Here is a 21,129-nt window from a genome sequence, read left to right as displayed (position 1 = left end):
CTAATGCTTGTCTATCTGTCTGTTTCCATCTTACCCCTCCCCCCACTCCCTTCTTTTTCCTTTTTCTTTTTCTTCTTCCTTCACTCTCCCTCTCTCTCTTTCTCTCTCTCTCTCTCTCTCTCTCTCTCTCTCTCTCTCTCTCTCTCTCTCTCTCTCTCTCTCTCTCTTTCTCCCTCTTTTTCTCCCTCTCTCCCTTCCTTTCCCTCTCTTTTTCAACCTTGCACTCTTTTCCCTATACTAACAAGTTAGGAAAATTTTAAGCATAGACTCAGTGATGGACTTACCATATTTTATCTGAAAATCAGTAAGCTAAATTTAACAAAACTCACTACCACCAGATTGTCCTTTAAGTTATGATTTTTTCTGGCCACCGTCTTCTGAGACAAATATAGCAACACTTTCTATATGGATGGAAGATCCTCAAAGTATCAATAATCTTCATATATAATGCACATTAATATACTCAGAATAGATCATACTATATTTTGTATATAAACATAAATAAAAACTCCCATAATATCCTTAAGAAAATTCATTAAAATCATTTTGGATTTCCCTAAACTATGAATGATACCTCCTCTTAGAACAATCAGTCCCCCCATGAGCATTTCTTAATTAAATCTTCAGGAGCATTTCTCTTTCAGAACTTCACTGAATGCACTGAGAAAAATGTCCAATTTATTTACTACCATTCTGATCTCCTTAGTTATTATGTCATCTAAAAATTGATTTGTGGGATTTCAGAATCATGGGCTCATAGACCTAGAACTAGAAGGACCCTCAGCAGACATCTAAAAGTCCAGAATTGTTACTTACTCAAGGTTATGTGGGTTCTAAGTAATACAGGTCTTCTGACTACATTCAGTATTCTATCCTTTCCATCAATCAGAGTGAATATGGGAGGGGCCAGGGGAAGGGCACAAAGTCACTAGTACAAGGCATTGTTTCCTACTCTTCTCTGTTTAGAATCCTAAGATCCTATTCCCCTATTTAGTATACTCTCAAACCTCAATTATCACATACTTATCTGTTAAGTTGCTGTATCTTCTCCCCATCTCCTAGAAGAATATAAATTACTTGAGAGCAGACTTGCTTTTCATTGTATCTTTATGCCCCCAACTAGCACAGTACCTCACATAGAAAGCACTTAAATATTTGTAGCAGTGTTACTTATGGTAACAAAGAACTAGGAGCCAGTGAATACCCCTTGATTGGAGAACAGATTAATAAATTGTGGAATATGGATATAATTGAATATTCCAGAAGCATAAGAAATTAAAGAATTCAGAATCCTCATGGGAAGACTTAAATGAATTGATGCAGAGCCATGAAAACATTCTGTTCAATGACAATAATAATATAAATGGAGGGGGATAGGGAATAAAGTTAAATCTGGTATGATCATAATAACCAAGCTTGGTCCCAAGCAAGAGATAAGAAAATATACTTCCTTCCTTTCTTTGCAGAGGTAAGGGATTATGGGTATCAAATATAGTTTGTATTGTCACACTTCTAATTGATCTCAAGTCTGTCTTTCTCTAGTCCACACTCCACATTGCAGACAAAGTGATTTTCCTTGGTATAGATTTTGATCACATCACTCTCCTACTAAATCAACTCCATTGGTTCCCTATAGTCTACAAAATCAAATACCATTGCCTCTCTTATCTCTTAAAGCCGTTAACAACTTGGTTTCAGAGGACATAAGTTTCCCTCTTTCATTCCAGAATCCAGTCTTACTAGCCTTTCTAGAATACTATTCGTGTGCCTTTGCATAGATTATCCCCTTTATTGAGAATACAGTCTCTCCATCACTCCATCTCCTAGAACACTTCTCTTAAGAGACAGCTCAAGTACCACCTTCTACATTAAGCCTTTCCAGTGCCCCTCCTAAAATTTCTAGTGTCCTCCCTTACAAACAACCTTATTTTAAATTATTTTCTATTTGTTCCTTTTATGTTTATTCTCTATGTACTTAATATGAGTAACAAGTGTGTTCCTCATTAGAATCAATGTTCCTTGAGGATAGAAATCATTTCATTTTTTTTCTTTCTATCCCCAACACCTAGCACACTGTTTGGCATAAAGTAGGCACTTAATAAATGCTTATTGATGGAACTATTATTGATGGATGGATAAATTAGTTTTCATTTTGCTGAAATACTTTCCTTTCTATTTCTTTAAAACAATTGTTACAAGGGATGGTTCTTCACAAAGGGGAGGAAGAAGGAATATATTTAGAAATAAGGATGATATAAAATGAAAAATACACCTTTAAAAAAAAGTTTCTTGGATTAGATCAGAAAAGGGAAAAGGACATCCACAGCCCTCTAAAGTTTTTCCCTTTGTATACTTGAGTCGCTCAAATTCAATAAAATTCCTAAACTGCTTTAACATTGCTCCTTTCTCTTCTGTCCCACCCTGGACTCTACTATCCTCCTCTGTTCCCCACCCACATAAAGAGTAAATACCAAGTGTCTAGCTGCTTTCAACCACTGTGCTTAGAAAGCAATTAATTTGGTGTCTCTTAAATCTTTCTCAACTTTAGCTAGGCACTGGTGGTTGTCATATGGCAAATTGTGAAAGATGTGAAGGTTCTATGTGTGTGTGTGTGTGTGTGTGTGTGTGTGTGTGTGTGTGTGCGCGCGCATGCACATACAGAACACCAAGAGGATCCATAATTCTATTAGCTTTGATATCTGAAAAACAAAGTAGTTCTAAGAAACAATAAACTTCAATTAAACTTTCCTAGAAGTCCCTGAGCCTGGCTCAAAGACACCTGGAGCAGAGGCCTGCCAGAGCATGGAGAAGCTCTCCAAGGCAGCATGACTCTGGTGACTAATAAACATAGTCAGAGGGTTAATACCATCTTTCTGGATTCATTAACTAAAGTTCAGAGAATGATCAGTACCCATCTTCAAACAAGCAACCCCTGCTGAATGAAGAAAACAGCCATTGCTAGGCTAGAGATCAGCGGCTATTAAATCTTTTTGTGGCAGAAAAATCCAGCATAGAATAGGGCAATCAACAGAACAAATTCTTCAACCTCTTTCCTCCTCCTTGGTGCCCCCAAAATGAGTAATAAACAATCTGTTCTCTCTTTTACTTTTGAAAGAGACACTTTCTTTCCAGTAATTCAGGTACACAACTTCAGTGTCATCCAGACTCCTCACTCCTCCTCATCCTACATAGCCATTTGGTCACCAAATCTTGTCCTTTCTACCTCAATAATGTCTTTTGAATCTGTGATCCTCTTCTCTTCACAAACATAGACATAATCCTGTTTGAGCTACTTCCTTCCTAATAGCTTTATACATTACTCTCTATCAAATGCCCCACCAAATTGGACAGTCTCTTAATCCTTCTTTGAATCCTAGCACTTAGCATGGTAGAGAACGGAGATAAAGGAAGGAGAAGAGATGGGAAGAGAAGGAGAGAGAAAGAGAGAGAAGGAGGAGGAAGAGAAATAAGAGGAAGAGGAGCAGAAAGAGAAGGAGGAAGAGGAGAAGAAGGAAGAGAAAGAGAGAGAGAATAGGAGGAAGGGATGGACAAAGGAAGGAAGGAAGGAAGGAAGAAAGGAAGGAAGGAAGGAAGGAAGGAAGGAAGGAAGGAAGGAAGGAAGGAAGGAAGGAAGGAAGGAAGGAAGGAAGGAAAAAAAGAAGGAGATGGAGGAGAAAAAAGAGAAGGAGGAGAAGGAGGAAAGGAGAGATTGGACAAAAAGACAGAGACAGAAAGAGAAGAAAGGAGAGAGACAGAGCAAGCAAATAACTAGACCGAAAGACAGAGATGAGAGGGGGAAAAAGGAACAAAGAGATTCTGACCTCAAGGAACTTCTAGTGATAATTATATTTAATCTAAGTATTTAAATCATCTTAGATAGTATAATGGCCAAAGCAATGGTCTTGGAATAAGGGAATCTGGGTTCAAATCTTATCTCATATACTTACCAACATTATGACTCTGGGCAAGTCACTTTACCACTCTTGATAATAATAAATAAATATATATATATATATATATATATATATATATATATATATATATATATATACATATACATATATGTGTGTATATATATATATATATACGTATATATATACACACATATACACATATATATAATTTTAAAGTTTATCAAGAATTTTAGGGGGTGGAGCCAAGATGGCAGAGAGGACACACATTTCTTTCTGAGCTCTCCTACTATCCTCACCCTAATTACAAAATTTAGCCTCTGAAGTAGTGCTGGAATAGTAGAATCCATTAATACTGGGAGTGCAGTAAATTACCAGAAGAATATAATTTCGAAGATCACTAGAAAAGGTCTGTTTTGGTCCAGCGTGGGAGGTGACCAAGTGCAGGCAGAAAGGCAGAGCAAGGAGGCCAGCGCATGCTGCACAGATCCAGTGCGGTCTCCATGGGTGGTGCAGACTCCACACTGGGGAGAACTACAAGGAGGAATCTATACCAGCGTTGGGAACTCTGCCCTGATTGCAAGCCAGCAGATCAGCAGAGAAGTTATAAAAGATACAACACAAACACAAAAGGTAAATAGTGAACCTGAAAGGCCAGAGCCTCATGGGGCCCAGGCACACACACTTACTCAGCACCAAGAGTGAGTCAGCAAGGACCCAGCTCAGCTGCTACCACTCTGCTGCTGCCTGTAGGGCATGGAAAACCTTCCTTGCCTTAAGAGCAGATCCCAATTTAAAAAAATGAGTAAAAAGGCAAAGTGAACTCTAAGTATAGATAGCTTCTATGGTGAAAGAGAAGAACAGATTACAAACCCTGAGGAGACTAAAAGCAGATTGTCTCCAGATGAAGCCCCAAAGGGTGATGTAATCTGGTCCCAACGGCACAAGGCTTTCCTAGAAGAAATTTTAAAAGATCTTAAAAGAGAGCTAAAAGAAAAATGGAGAAAGGAAGGGAAAACTTTGCAAGAGGATTTGGAAAAAGCATATAACTCATTAAAAGATAGATTTGATAAAATGGAAAAAGAAAACAATTCCCTAAAAACAGAATATGTGAAATAGAAAAGATAAAGAACTCCCAGGAAAACAGAATTTGTAAATTGGAAAAGGTAAATAACTCCCAGGAAAACAGAACTTGTGAAATGGATAAAGAAAATAACTCCTTAAAAAAATTGTGAAATGGAAAAAATTCCATAGAACAAAGCAACTCATTTAAAAACTCAATTGGACAAATACACAAAGAAGTAAAAAAAAGTAAATGAAGAAAATAATTCACTAAAAATCAGAACTGAATAAATGGAAATGAATGACTCGAGGAGACATCAAGAATCAATCAAGCAAAACCAAAAAAAAAAAAAAAAAATGAAAAAATAGAAAAAAATGTAAAATGCCTACTTGGGAAAACAACTACCTTGGAAAACAGATCTAGAGAAATAATCTAAGAAATATTAGACTCCATGAAAACCATGATGAAAAAAAGAGCCTAGACACTATTTTCAGGAAATCATCAAAGAGAACTGCCCAGATGTCATAGAATCAGAAACAGAGTATCCTTTCCCTTGAGCCTAAAATCTAATTGGTAAAAAGCTGTATTCAGGAAGGAAGTAATTGGAAGTTGTTATCAGCAAAGTGCAAAATAAGAATATGGACCAATTGTGGTGCTGAAAGAATGCAGAATGCAGGAGTAATACTTTGGAGTGAAGCCCATTAGAAAAGCATTTTTAGAAGATATGACTTTTACTTGAAGAACATGATAAAGGGAAAAAATGGGAATTAGGGTATTATATGAAAAATACAGAGACAAGACCTAGGAATTCTAATGTTATCTGGACATTCAGACTTAGCCTGGCCATTTAAATTTAAATTTAAATAGCCATTGAAAGGATTCATCAAACACCTCCTGAAAGAGACGCCCAAATTAAAATGCCAAGGAATATTGTAGTTGAATTTCAGAACTCTCAGACAAAGGAGAAAATATTACAAACATCCAGAAAAAAAATTCAAATACAAGAAAGATCACTCAGAATCTAGCAGCTTCTACATTAAAGGATCGAAGGGTCCGGAATCTGATATTTTGAAAGGCAAAAGAACTTGAAATGTAGCCAAGAATAAACTACCCAGCTAAACTGAGCATTTTCTTCCAGAGAAGAAGATGAACATTCAATAAAACAGGTGAATTCCATTTATTTCTGATGGAAAAAAAAAAACAGAGCTAAACAAAAAATTTGACCTCCAAAAATAGGACTCAAGAGAAGCATAAAAAGGTAAAAAAAATAAAAAAAGCTTTTGAGAACTGCATTTCTGGTATGAGTATACATAGAAAGTGCATGTATAATTTGATTTTACTGTTATAATATAAAAAAGGAAGCAGAGGTGGAAAGAGGATTGAACCAAAAAAAGGGAAAAGTGGAAGTAAAAAGAGGGAAATTACATCTCACAAAGTGGCAAAGGAAATCTATTTTATCTGAGAGAAAGAAGAGAGAGTGATGAACATTTTGTGAATCTTACTCTCATCAGATTTGGCTCAAAGGGAAAATAAAAGATAGTTGCTTTACAGAGAAACTTCTCTACTCAAAACACTTTCCACACAAATAAAGTCAGATCTAAGCAACTAGAAAAATGTCAAGTACTCTTAGATAGGTCAAGCAAATATAATAAAGATGACAATACTACCTAAACTAATCTATTTATTTAGTGCTATACCAATCAAACTCCTAAGAAACTATTTTACTGAACTAAAATAATAACAACAAAATTCATCTGGAAGAACAAAAGGTCAAGACTTTCAAGGGAAATAATGAAAAAAAAAAATCAAATGAAAGTGGCCTAGTTGTACCAAATCTAAAACTATATTATAAAGCAACAGTCATTAAAACCATTTGGTACTGGCTAAGAAAAAGAGTAGTTGATCAGTAGAATAGGTTAGGTTCACAGGACAAAATAGTCAATAACTATAGCAATATAGTGTTAGACAAACCCAAAGACCCCAGCTTTTGGGATAAGAATTCACTATTTTACAAAAACTGCTGAGAAAATTGGAAACTAATATGGCATAAATTAGGCATTGACCCACACTTAATACCATACACCAAGATAAGATCAAAATGGGTTCATGATCTAGACATAAAGAATGAAATTATAAATAAGTTAGAATAGCATAAGATAATTTATCTTTCAGACCTGTAGAAGAGAAAGGAATTTGTGACCAAAGAAGAACTAGAGATCATTATTGATCACAAAATAGATAATTTTGATTATATTGTTAGTTTTGTACAAACAAAACTAATGCAGACAAGATTAAAAGGAAAGCAATAAATTGGTATAACATTTTTACATTCAAAGGTTCTGATAAAGGCCTCATTTCCAAAATAGAGAATTGACTCAAATTTATAAGAAATCAAGCCATTTTCCAATTGATAAATGGTCAAAGGATATGAACAGACAATTTTCAGATGAAGAAATTGAAACTATTTCTAGTCATGTAAAAACGTGTTTCAAATCACTTATTAAGACAACTTTGAGATACCACTACACACCTGTCAGATTGGCTAAGATGACAGGAAAAGATAATGATGAATGTTGGAGGGGATGAGGGAAAAATGGGACACTGATACATCATTGGTTGAACTGTGAAGGAATCCAGCCATTCTGGAGAGCAATTTGGAACTATGCTCAAAAAGTTATCAAACTGTGCATACCCTTTGACCCAGCAGTGTTACTACTAGGCTTATATACCAAAGAGATCTTTGTATAGTCTTGTTGCTGTGTATAATGATCTCCTGGTTCTGCTCATTTCATTCAACATCAGTTCAAGTAGGTCTCTCCAGACCTCTCTGAAATCATCCTATTGGTCATTTCTTACAGAACAATAATATTCCATAACATTCGTATACCACAATTTATTCAGTCATTTTCCAGTTTATTGGCATCCAATCGGTTTCCAGTTTCTAGCCACTACAAAAAGGGCTGCCACAAACATTGTTGTACACCCATGTGCAACAAGACTATACAAAGATCAATTCTGATAGATATGGCTCACTTCAAGAGTTAGATGATTAAAATCAGTTCTAATTGTTCAGTAATAAAGAGAGTCAGCTACACCCAGAGAGAAAACTATGGGAAATGAGTGTGGACCACAATATAGCGTTTTCACTCTTTCTGTTATTGTTTGCTTGCATTTTTGTTTTCCTTCTCAAGTTTTTTTCCTTTCTTTCTAGAGCTGATTTCTATTGTGCAGCAAGATAACTGTATAAATATGTATACATATATTGGATTTAACATATACTTTAACATATTTAAAATGTATTGGACTGCCTTCCCTCTAAGGGAGGAGTGGGGAGAAGGAGGGGAACATTTGGAACAGAAGGTTTTGTAAGAGTCAATGCTGAAAAATTACCCATGCATATGTTTTGTAAAAAAAAAAGCTATAATAAAAAAGAATTTTATAAATAATATCTCATTTTATTCTCCCAACAACCCTGGGACATAGGTGCTAAGATTATCCCTATATTTACAATGACTTGCCCAGGATCACATTGTCAGTAAGCATCTGAGGTCAGATTTGATCTTAGGACTTCCTGATTCCTGGTCCTGTATTCTATCTACCTTGCCACCTTGCTATCTATCTTAGTTTCCTTCTCTATAAAATGAAGGTAATAAGAGCACTTACCTCATAAGATGTGTTGAGAATTAAGTATTTGATTACATGTACAAAGTGCTTTGTAAATCTGATAGTGAAATATAGCCACAGTATCTGATGACAGCCCTTTCCTATACTCACAATCTATAGACCTCTTGGAATAACACTGCTGCTGCTTCTTTTCTATAGAAGTTAGAGAGAGAGAAAGAGGCAGCTAGGTAGAATCTGGAGGACCCGAATTCAAATAAGCCCTCAGACACTTAATACTTGCTAGCTGTATGACCCTGAGAATTAGCCTGCAAAGAAAAAAAGAGGGAGGGTTCTCCATACATTAGTTTATAATATGCTTCTTCAGAATCTCAGGCACAGGAAGCAAATTCAGTTATGATAAAATTCTCACATTATCCAGGGAAAAATCCAGAATATACACTACCATTTTGTGCACTAGGTATAGGAAATCTCTTAGAACAGAAGAAATAGATACCAGAACAGCATCAGTCACTCCATATTTGGGAAAATAAGATGAGAACAAGTTTTCCAAGAAATTTGAAACTGCATCCTGCCCTGGGTTCTTGCTCTGCCATGTCCTGCACAACATTGCAGGTTAGGATCAGGAATTGGATTAAAAGCTAAGCCGTTAGGACATGACTCAAAGAATCCATCTGAAGCCAGATCTCAAAACGAATGACCTCAAGAGAGACAGGCAATGTGATAGCATTTATTAATTATATCTAATATTTATATAGCACTTTAAGATATGCACATTTTATCTATATAGATATATTTTCTATATTATCTATCTGTATATATTTTTTCTATTTATTCTATCTGATGTATACAAATACACACACACATACACATACACACACATGTCCAAATATTCAGATGGATAGAGAAAATTTGATCCTAACAATAATCCTGTAAGGTAGATACTATGATTAGCCTCATTTAGGAGGTCAGGAAAATAAGGCTGAGGAAGTTTAAATTCTAGCCAGGATCACACAGCTAGTTAAAGTCTCATGCAAGATGTGAGTTCTGAAAACAGCATCTATTTACCACCTGTTGCTATAAAAAACAAAATCAGCCAAAGGGAAATAAGGACCAATGCAATTCTCTTGGGTATTCAGCCTATCCAGCTAGTTTCTTCCTTGATCTCCCCACCAGCTTTGTTTCCCCCTTTTATAACAGCTATTGATCCTCTAACTCCATGTGCCAGATGGGAAGAGAATATCCTATTCTCTTTATTTAAAAAAAAATATGATCTGTGCAAGCATCATAAATAGGCTACAAATGACTGAGTCCCCTTCTTTTAGGAAAAAATGTTTCTGTGTAGATTACTTTCTCTTGGCATTAGCTCTGTTTTTAATTCATTTGTGCATGGAAATCTTTGGGGCAAGGCCCATGAGGCTCAACCATACCACTGCATTCATTACTCACATACATCCACAGGAAAGATGTGGGGCGGTGTGGTAGAGGGAACACAGACATTTCAGGTCACAAAAGGAGCCCACATCTTTCCAGGAGGCAACTACAATTCATATGGGCTAGTGATAGGGATGAGTCCTGGACCTCCTTAGAGGGACATATTACATAATACTTAAAATGGAGAGATTCTTTCCTCAGGGAAGACAAGTCATCAGTGATCTACCTAGAGCAGGAGAAACCACATCTTGTGCATCTAGCTTCACTTTGTTTTGTACACTCCTTCAAGCCATTTTACTGAAGGGATGGATGCTAGATTTAGAGAGGATTTTTCTTCAAGCTTAGGTTTTATGGTGTGGGGTGGAGGGTTTTAGTTTTTAATGATGCAGACACCTAATATCTCGACTTCATATTGCAGGAGGTAGTTATCATCATGAGTCCAGCTGAAATAATAGCTAATGCTTATATAATAACATTTTAAGGTTTATAACTTGTTTGACATGGATTATTTCATGATATTCTCATGATAACCTTGAAAACTAGGTACTATTAGTAGGGCAGCTAGAAAATGCTATGGAAAGAGTCCAGGACTTGGAGTCTGGAAGGTCTGAGTTCATATGCTGCTTTGGATACTTACTAGCTGTGTGATCTGATACTTCTTAGCTACAAGATCTTTTTTTTTTTATTCATTTTTCCAAAGTATCCCCTCCCTCCCTCCACTCCCTCCCCCCTATGACAGGTAATCCCATACATTTTACATGTGTTACAATATAACCTAGATACAATATATGTGTGTAAATACCATTTTCTTGTTGCACATTAATTTTTATTAGCTACAAGATCTTGAACAAGTCACTTAATCTCTGTCTCAAATTCCTCATATATAAAATGTGGATGATGATAATAATATATATATATATATATCCCTTAAGGTTGTTATGAGAATTAAATCAGTTGATATTAAGAAAATGACTTTGCAAACCTTAAAATGCTTTATACAGGGTGTCCCCAATGTCTTAGTACAGTGTTATGCTATTAAAGCTTATTAAAACTTAAAATTGTCCTAAGACTTTGGGGAAGTCATGGAAATGCTACTTATTATTGGGAAAGAAGAAAACAAGCATTTATTAAGCACCTATTATGTGCCATGCATTTTGCTAAGCACTTTTCAAATAAGATCTTATTTGATCTTCATAACAACTCTACAGTTACTATTATAATTCCCATTTTATTGCTGAGAAAAACTGAGACAGGTTAAATGTCTTGCTCAAAATCACACAACTAGCAAATATCTATGGCCAGATTCAAATTTAAATTTAAATCTTGCTGACTCTGGACCCAATACTCTATCTACTGTACTACCTCAGAATTATTTTTGCTTCTATTCTTATTATTTACCCACATTTTATTAATGAGGATATAAGCTCAAAGAGCTCATACTAGCTTAGGATCACCCAATCAACAAATGTCTGAAACAGGATTTGAACAGAAGGCACACTGGAAAGAACACTAGATTTAAAGTCAGGAATTTGATTTTCATAACAGTTCTACAAGTCCTGATTTTGCTAAGATAAGGACTAATGACAAAATATACTTTTTGAATACATTTGCAAAGATTGATGATTTGGGACCTTATTGCAGAAAAGTTATGGGATGATGGCAGAACAAAGCACAATGCTTTGGACCCTGACTGATTTCAAATTGGCCTACAAATGGTTAAGACTTACTAGCTGTATCTTCCACATAGTTCTGTATGCCTATGAAGCCAGGGCATCTATTATTACCATTTACAGAGAAGGAAACAGAGGCTGACAAAGGTTATGTTACTGGCTCAGGTTGACACTGCACATGAATAACAATAATCTAGAAGTAAATGAGCTAAGAATTAGTTCTTCCACCCTTCAGCATTTCATTTTACTTTCTTGTTTTGATGTTTATAACAGATATTTAAGGTTTATGTCCTCAATTATATTTCTCATTTATCCTTCCCACTCAGATCTGAGCATTGGGGAAGGGTGAGTAAAGAAAAATAGAAAGTACTAAATAGCCATCAATATAAGGAAACATACAAATTATAAGACAGAATAGCTATAATAACTTAAGTACTAATTTTCTATTCAGAGACTGAAAGAATGGGCCTAGCCTCCCTTATTCCATTCCTGTTAGCAAGTGTCACATCAACACTTCCAGAAATATGGCTCATTTTTAAAAGATCTCTATATTTTCTATAGATAATACATTCAAATCTATAAATCCACGGTCAATAAGTCTGTTTTTTTTCCCCTTTAAATTCTAACTATATTTTCAAATTAAAAGTTAAGCCTACTATTCTTGGTCTCAGTTGTAACAAAAATCTGTTCATCACCTTCTATAAAATATCCTTTTTTATCAAAGAATCAGTTTGTTCTTAGACTTCTCTTTTTCAGGCTAAATAGTAGCTTTAGTATTTTTAGCCTCTTAATTAGGACCATTTCTCAACTTCTTTTATTCTTTTCATGAAAATACTCCTTCAAGGGACCGATGGTTCTCCAGAAAAAAAATTAATAATAATAATGTGCACAACATGCTTTTGAGTTTAATCTGCATTATCAATATTTTCTCCATAATTTTTTTGAGTCTAAATCATCAACAAAACAATAGATAAAACCCTGATGTGTTGTTTGTCAATCTGTGAGGTATAAATACTTACAATGAAAATTTAACAATCATCTCCAGTTTGAGTTAGCTCTAACATACACCTGGGACTGTTGGATCCCCTTAGATGGCAACTCTTGGAGCTGAAAAAAAGCCACAGATCTGAAGGATTTGCTACACATCCAGAACACAAGGTAAATGATAAGATAGGGGGTGTACAAGTGATAGTGAAAGCAAATGGTATAAATCAGCAACCACTAAAAGGCAAGGAATCTATGGAGCTATTTTCAGGGATATTTGCTGCATTCTAAAGAAAAGAGAAAAGAGAAGGAAAAGGACAAAAAAAGGAAGGAAGGAAGGAAGGAAGGAAGGAAGGAAGGAAGGAAGGAAGGAAGGAAGGAAGGAAGGAAGGAAGGAAGGAAGGAAGGAAGGAAGGAAGGAAGGAAGACAGGGAGGAAGAAGGGAGCGAGACAGGGAGGAAGAAAGAGAGGGAGACAGGAAGGAAGGAAGGAAGGCTGCAGACTTCTTTAAAAGATAAGATTGTTCCTATTCCATACTTCTAAAACTACATTCCAACTTCTATCTCTATGCACAAACTGTTCCCCATTTCTGTAATACGCTTCCTCACCTCTACACTATATAATCCCCATATTCCTTAAAGGATCAGCTCAAATGTCATCTCTTATATGAGGTCTTTTCTGTACTGAAGAATAATTTGGAAACATCTTCAGGCCCTGAGAACAAAGATCATCAGATTTACTCAACCCTGCCAATCTTATTGAAGTCCAGCTTCAGGATAATTTGCACAGCTATTGTGTAGAAACCTGAGGCATGATAGGAAATGAAAAGAGCATGCTTATCCCAACTTAAATGGCAGATCCACCTCTGGAATTGCCATTATGAAGAAGAAAAAAAGCAAATCAAAAAATACATTTGACCTAATGGATATTTTTCTTCTGCTACCTGAATGCAGCTGCAAATCTAAAACAACAAAAAAATTAAAATCACTTGAGACTATCAGTTATGTCTACAAACAAACAAAAAAGAAAGCTGTAGAACTTTATGAATATAATTACAAAACACTTTACATACAAATAAAGTCAGATCTAAACAATTAGAAAAAATATCAATTGCTCATGGGTAGGCAGAGCTAATATGATAAAAATTATAATTATACCTAAATAAATCTATTTACTCAATGCCATACCCACCAAAGTGGCAAAAAATATATATTTATAGAGCTAGAAAAAATTACAAAATGTATCTAGAAGAGCAAAAAATCAAGAATATCAAAAGAATTAAAGGGAAAAAAAATTCAGGGGTGGCCTATCATTTAGGTGACCTAAAACTATATTATGAAGCAACAGTCATCAAAATCATTTGGTACTGGCTAAGAAATGGAAGTGATAGATCAGTGGTATACCTTAGGTACACAAGACCCAATAGATAGAGTGGCTATAGTAATCTATCATTTGATAAACCCAAAGACTCCAGAGTAAATAATTTTGGAGTAAGAATTCACTATTTGACAAAAATGCTGGGCAAATTGGAAAATAGTATGGCAAAAACTTGGCACAGACCAATATCTCACACCTCATACCAAGATAGGGTTGAAATAGATTCATGATTTAGACATAAAGGGTGATACCACAAGCAAATTAGGAAAACAAGGCATAGTCTTTACCTGTCAAATCTTTGAAGAAGGGAAGAATTCCTAACCAAACAAAAAATAGAGAACATTATGAAATATAAAATGAATAATTTTAATTATATTAAATTAAAAGGGTTTTTCACCAAAAAAAAAAAAGCTGAAAGTACCCTTCTGTAAGCAATAATTCTTTGGCAAATGGCAAGAATAACATCAGCCCAGCAAATGACATCAACAGCTCTTCAAGAAAGGAGCAAGCATGAGTTTCAAAGACAGAGAGAATGTCTTAGGCCAAGCTAAGCATGTTTTGTTTCCTTGTGATGGTGGAATTTAGGAGTGGGGCAAGGAGAAGAATTCTGTTTGTTATTTAATTTGCTCTTCTATTTAATTGCATGCCTTTGATTTAAGTTATGAGGTTTTATATAACAAAAGTAAAATATCAGATGTGGACTTTGACCTGTGTTTTTCAGTAGACACTGATGCTAAGGGAGCCTTGAATCTGAAAAAGCTATAGAGCTTCCTATTTGAGGAGTGCTGAGCTGTGTTTGTACAGAATAATAAGCATTGAAATATGGTAACATATAAAATCACTAAAAAATTATAAGGCACCATTCTTGTTTTCAATAAAATAATAGTCTAGTTGAAGGTACAAGATATACGTGCTTGAAAAAATAATGCCACAAATATTACATTTTTACAGCTTTATGATAACTCTTGCATTACTGTTTATAAATGCTACAAAAGTGGTACAGACAAAAAAAAAAGTAGCACAGGAATATAGAGGATGAAGTCCTATGGGCTGGAACATTCAAGAAAGGCTTCCTAGAAGAAAGAGGAACTAAACAAAAAAATCCTAACTCATTGGCAAACATTTTCAAGGATCAGGGACCTACAAAGCTTTTTATGACCTTGCTACAGCCTCTGGTCAAGAAATAGGGGCCACAATGATGCTTGAACCCATGCCTTCTCTGCTGCTGACATTTCATGCAACTTTCTTTAGCATTCAGACACTCAAAAACCATGTTCCTGTGGCAAATACCTTCATTTGTCCCCATCTCCTCCTTCCCCCAGCAGTCAAAAAAGTTGTGGAAAAGAGTGACCCAAGAGAACAGAGCATAATAATGGTGAAAAACAGAGCTTTTAAATTTTCAAAACACTTTATATCTATTGTGTTCACATCAGGATCCTAGAGTCATTCAGAGTGTACCAGAGGTAGAATCTGAACACTTATCTTCCTACTTTCAAACCAACCTTCTATTCACTAGTCCATACTGTTTCCTGAGGGTGGAGGGGAGGAGTTCAAAAGTAAGTAACTGCAAAGAGGCAAAGAGAAAGACAAATGATCTCCAAGATCAAATTCAATGCTGAAGTCGCATGTCTTCTGGTAACACCTAGGTCATCCTTGAGGTAAGAGATTGATCCTATTAGTATATCTATTAGTATAGGGGATGTCCCCTAGAAGAGCAGATCAGCCCCTGCTGTGTAACTTCAGCACTGAGACTTACTTAGGTAGACTTAACACAGCCAAAATGTGTCAGAGAAAGGATTTGAATCTAGCTCTCTGAGACCACTACTTTGCAAAGAAAAAAAAAATTTTTTTTTATATTACATCCTCTCAAGCTGATATTTGTGCTGGAGTTAAAAAACAAACTACTCAAAATACCAAAGACATTTAAGAAGATAGACTTCTGCTGGTCCCATTTAAAATAAAGTATCCTGCTTTCCTTTTCCCCAACTCAGACTTCTGGAAATACATCAACATTCAAAAAAGAAAACAATCTTCCCTCTCCACCCCCCTCCTTCTCCTCTCAGGCCTATTTCACTATTAATTAGAGATAGGAAGTTATATTTATCTGGGGCCTTATATGGGGCACAAAGTGTCACTGAAATATTCACCTGGTGTTGGGCTAATCCCACAAGTAGATGCAATTGGCTGTTTCCTGGTGTGATTTACTTGAAGAATTGCCAGGAAGTACTTTCATCACCAAAAGCCACCTGCCCCAAAATATCTCTTGGTACCTGGAATTCAGACTCCTTATGGTCCCTAAAGGCATTTAAAATAAAAATAAGATTTAAAAAAAGGCATTTAACGCTTTCTCTATTAAAATGCAAGTACCCCTGGAAAGCTTTGAGACTTTATCAGTGGGAAAGAAGAGACCCCTAATTGGCACAGATGAGCCTAATGGAAGATTAGGGAGATAGCTAGCTGAGAGCGGGAGGGAAAAAGGAAAAAGCAACCTGTGGACATCCAGGAGGAACCTAGGAAGCACTGAGAGGAAGAGTACCAAAGACACACAACTGGTTTCAAATTTTGCCTACAACTGGGCCTGACCTAAGGCTCATTAAGAGGCTTTGATTCTGTAATAAAGGGTCTGGAAACACTGATGCTCCTGGAAGCCTTCATTAAGACCTGAGGACTTCCCTCAGCATGGGAGAATGTAAAAAGGCTAGTCTTGGAGTCAGCCACAAAAATTCAAATTCGGCTTCTGATACTTAACACATGGAGCCTCATGTAGGACACTATATTTCTGTTTCCTCATTAGCTGCTTAACAAATGTTTATTGACAGATTCATTTTCTTTACCTGTAAAATGGGGATAATAATAGTGTCTACCTCCTGAGTTTGTTGTAAGGATAATATTGATGAAGTTAGTGGCAGTGCAGAGAGTGGTGGGAATCCTCTTCTGGTCGGCATAGATCTTTCATGAAAGAATTCAAAACCTTAAATATTGAATGGTAAAGGGGAAGTTTATTGTTGGATAAGAAGTCAGCTTTGCTAGGAAGACTGACTTCCAAGTGGCAAAGTACTATAAGGGAAATTGAGGCTGGTACTGAGAAGAGAATGTCTTCACAGCAGACAGGAGTTCTGGCAGGCAACTGTGCCCTACTCCAGACTTCTTCAAGGATTAAGAGTTAAAAAATATCCTTTAATAGGAAATCTGAGGTTTCAAGTTGAAAAAAAAGCCAAAGCCCCCAGGCTTATGTTTATCAGTATCAGGCCCAGATCTCCAATTGAATGGAAATTACTTTTAAGGCTTCCTGAATGAGGATCCAGCTACCAATGGGGGGGAGGGGGGAGGGGGGGAGGAGGGAGCACAAAGGGCACAGAATTTCAGAGATTTAATTTTACAGATCAAAAGGAGACAGTTGTTTTGTTTTGTTTTTTATAGAGTTTACCCACTCAATATGGGTAAATATTTGTAATGATATTTGTAAAATATTTTTCAAATATTTTAGGTATTATTGTTTACAAAGGATCCTAGATTTAGAGTAGGAAGGTAATCTGAGATTGACTTAATACAATCTCCTCACTTTAGAGAGGAAACTAACACAAAATACAAAAATCATAACCTACTTTACAAATTAGAGATTTGGCCTGGACACCACAAGCTAACTGACTTGCCCAGGGTTATACAGTCAAAGTAACAGAGGCAGAATTTGAATCCAGAACACTTCCTGATTGATACCAGCTCTCTGTCCAATCAATACACCACATCTCCCAATATAAAAGATAGTATCATAAGAATATTTGACCATGGGCATTGTCTCTATTTTCCCTTAATGCCCTATGTTCTAAACAAAGTCTTGAATAATATTTGGGATTCCCAAGTACAATTATAAGGAAATACAAAACACAACAAATCAGAACATGTACTCAAGCAGAGAGAATAAAGCAATATTCTTATTAATGGGAAATACAATATAAAGGGATCAGTTCAGGAATGTTTGAAACAGGTCTGTTGGGAATCTTGGTGAAACTGGTAAATTCCAGGGATTTTTTTAAAAAGGGTTTTACTTGAGTCAAACAGGAGCAGGAATTAGGTCTGGGAGAGAAGCATTTGTGCTAAAGATTCAAGACTGCTGCTAATTCATGCTGAAGGAAACAGGGAAGGAGAACATCTCAGGAAGTAGCTGTTAGGGTATTCACATTCCCCAAATGAGGAGGCTTTCAATCACCATAGATAGACTTAAGTACTTTCACAAGGAGCCTCCCCAGGAACTTCTTTAGGTAGTGAGATGGTGCAGTGGGTAGAGTACTGAAATTCATCTTCCTGAATTCAAAGCTGGCCTTGGATATTTATTAGCTGTGTGATTCTATGCAAGTCATTTGCCCTGTTTGCTAAGTTACTATTTGTTCAACAAACTGGAGAAGGAAATGCAAATCACTCCAGTATTTTTGTCAAGAAAACCCCAAATGGGGTCACATAGAGTCCATTATAACTGAAATAACTGAGCAACAATAACAACCTCTTCTACTCACCTACATTTTAGCCCCAGGCCTTGGCCTGTTCCTTAGAGCAAAGAAACATTTTTTTTTTAACATAGATTATCAGGGAGTAAAAATTAAGCATACCCCCTCTACACATCATGTGTGGGTATTCACCTATTTATAAATTATATACATGTTTGATTGTATTAATAATAATAATCTACATTTTAAAACTTATATAAAAATAGACATTAAAAAAGAATGAGAAAAAGGAAGTAATAGTTTCTCCTAGAGCCAATAGGAAGTCTTTGACTTTTATTGAATACGAGAGGGACATATTCAAAACTGCACTTGAGAAAAATTAATGTTGGCTGCTATAGACAGGCTCGATTGAGGAAAAAAAATGAAACTATGAAGCAAGGAGACCAATTAAGAGCTTATTACAATTGTGAGAGATGAGATCTTGAACTAGGGTGGTAGCTATGTGGGTAGAGAGAAGGGAACCATGGATGCCAAAGATGTTGTGAAGGTAGAAACAAGATCTGGCAACTGATTGGACATATGGGATGAAAGAAAATGAGGAATTTAAGATGACACTAAGGTTGTAAAACTTGGGTGCCTAGAATAGTATTTCCCAAAACAGTAATAGGGAAGCTTAGAAGAGAAGTATACTTGGAAACAAGAAAATGAGATTTATAATAAATATCAAAATGCATCTAGGCCAGTTTATCTTCTATGACTGATTCAATCCAAACCAAAACAAAAAGAGGAAAGATTATTATGATAATGATCATGATTATTATTATTAAGTGGTCACTACCCTGAAATATAGAACCTGCCCTGAACCTGCAGCCAGGAAGTAATGAAAGAGGTGAGTATATTGGAGAAGAGGGGAATTTTCTCAGAGATATTTGTGCATTTGCAGCTATGATGATCCTGGCAATGGTTAGATATTAATACCCTAAGAAGCCATATTTACTTTTACAATTTAGAAGAGTATACAATGGAAGGTGGGGGAGAAGTCAGAGGCTGTTGGAATATAAGGGTAGATTTGGTTGTGTTATGAAGGAGAGGGTGGGATGTTTCCATTCTCTAATCAGTTTATCACATTCTTCTTGAAATGATGTTATGGCTTCCATTGGAAACCAGTGCCATAGAGAAAATCTTTTTTGATGTTGTTGGGATGTTTCAATTGTTTGCAAGTTTTATTGATCCTCATTTGAGGTTTTCTTAGCAAAGATATACTAGAGTGGTTTGCCATTTTCTTCTCCAGTGCATCCATTTTGGAAGGCATTCAGAACTTTAGTGACTTGTCCAGAGTCACACATCTAGTGAGTGTCTTATGTTGGATTTGAACCCAGGCTTTCAGGACTGTAGGCCAGGTACTTTTTCATCTATACCATCTAACTGCCCAGAGAATATCATGCACATTGGCTAAAAGTTAAGACAGATAGACCAATCTATAGGCTTTCTCATAAATAACTTGGAGTAAATCATGTAACCAACTGTGTGTCAGTCTTCCCATCTATAAGATGAGGCCTTTGGACCAAAGTCATCTGACTTTGGAGGTCTCTTCTACATCTATCTCTAATTAGCCTTTGTTCGAACCATTAATGAGGCTGTCATTGTTTATTAGCCATGGGAAGGGGGAATTATCATTATGGATTTCATTTTAATTTTGGTTTAATTAGGCAAAAAGCTCTTCTTTAGCAAAGTAGGGCAGCTGACTGCTGAGGGCTAGTGCAGGCACCCTCACTCAGCTATCAAAGAAAGAGAGACCAAAGCTAAAAAAAGCCCTATTCCTTCTAAGCACAGAGAATATTCACCATTCAGTCACAGCAACCTGTTAGGCAAGCAGCAGTTATTTATCTTTAAATCTTAAAATTAAATGCTTGCAGCTGCAGAGTTCAGATCTGAGCGTTTCATAAACAGCTCATGTTAAGACTTCAATTAAACCAGTGAATGTTCCTTAATTGTATCCAGCTTTAGACAGCTCAGATCATTTCCTTCATTTTAGAGCCCACCTGTTGACTAAGCATGGGAGAAATCATTCTATTTTATGCCATGGACTGGCTGGGATTAGGTTACTTGAATATCGTCTTTTTCTTACAGGATTCCATCCTCTCCACCTCTGGCAGCATGAAGAGAATCCCTCCCTCTTCAGCTGCTCACTTCATTCTAGGTTCTATCCTACTCCATCCAGCTGCTACTTAGGGTGCTGGCCCTTCAGACCCAGTTAAACTTCCTCTACTTTCCATGCATTGTTTAAAGGTATACAATCACTCAATGACTTTTGTACTTAGTTATTGAATAATAATAGCACATTTACATGTACTTTTTGAGATTTTCAGAGTCCCTTTGACTCAACTCCATTTCTTCGGGCAGGCTGTCCTCTCTTTCTTTTTATATTTGTCTCAGAATCCTGAGTTTACTTTCAAACTCAGCTCAAACACTACTTTCTATACAATATCCTTGCTGACCCTTTAAGCTGCTAACCCCTTAAATCTACCCCATATATATATACATATATATATTGTTTTTTACATGTATTTATATTTATCCATGTTATTTTTAATAATAATAATATCTATGATTTATATGGCACCTAC

The 21,129-nt window shown here is 36.0% G+C and overlaps 1 protein-coding gene across 20 annotated transcripts in view; it reads right to left on the bottom strand.

Annotated features, from left to right (window-relative positions):
* RBFOX1 (RNA binding fox-1 homolog 1) overlaps positions 1-21,129 on the bottom strand; it is a 2,692,248-nt gene that overhangs the window by 2,581,221 nt on the left and 89,898 nt on the right. The window lies entirely within an intron of this gene.

Source organism: Sminthopsis crassicaudata, chromosome 1 (genome assembly GCF_048593235.1).
Source record: "Sminthopsis crassicaudata isolate SCR6 chromosome 1, ASM4859323v1, whole genome shotgun sequence".
In the NCBI taxonomy this organism is placed as follows: Eukaryota; Metazoa; Chordata; class Mammalia; order Dasyuromorphia; family Dasyuridae; genus Sminthopsis; species Sminthopsis crassicaudata.
Note: the sequence above shows the minus strand (reverse complement) of the source record. Positions and strands in the feature narration are given on the sequence as shown.